The sequence below is a fragment of the Sinocyclocheilus rhinocerous genome, unplaced genomic scaffold (genome assembly GCF_001515625.1).
Source record: "Sinocyclocheilus rhinocerous isolate Xijiao unplaced genomic scaffold, SAMN03320098_v1.1 scaffold2323, whole genome shotgun sequence".
Lineage (NCBI taxonomy): Eukaryota > Metazoa > Chordata > Actinopteri > Cypriniformes > Cyprinidae > Sinocyclocheilus > Sinocyclocheilus rhinocerous.
The window spans coordinates 178,743-179,183 of NW_015664979.1; positions in this window are offsets into that span (position 1 = coordinate 178,743).

Sequence of the window (441 nt, forward strand, 5' to 3'; positions counted from 1 at the left end):
ATAGCTATACGATCTATATTTTAAAAATCAGTATGTTCTTCTCATTGATTTGTGAGTGAGTCAATTAATATATTTATTCATAATTAAATATATAGATTATATTATTTAATATTGATTAAGTTGCTATTCTTATAGTATAATAAACAACAACAGTAGATTTGCCATCTATGTGTTTTTCTGAAATTCATTGTCCCACATACAATGTCTCTCTAATATATTTAGAAAATTATTGATGAGCTTTAATTTAGCAATTCAGTCCATTTATGAAATAAATGGAACAAATGACACAATGCCATGTATTATGACCAGTATAAACTTTTATAAATCAATGGAGAGCCCACATCTACTCACCTACATGTGGAAGAACTCCATCCTCCACTCTTTCAGTGCAACACACTATTATTTATATATATATATATATATATATATATATATATATGT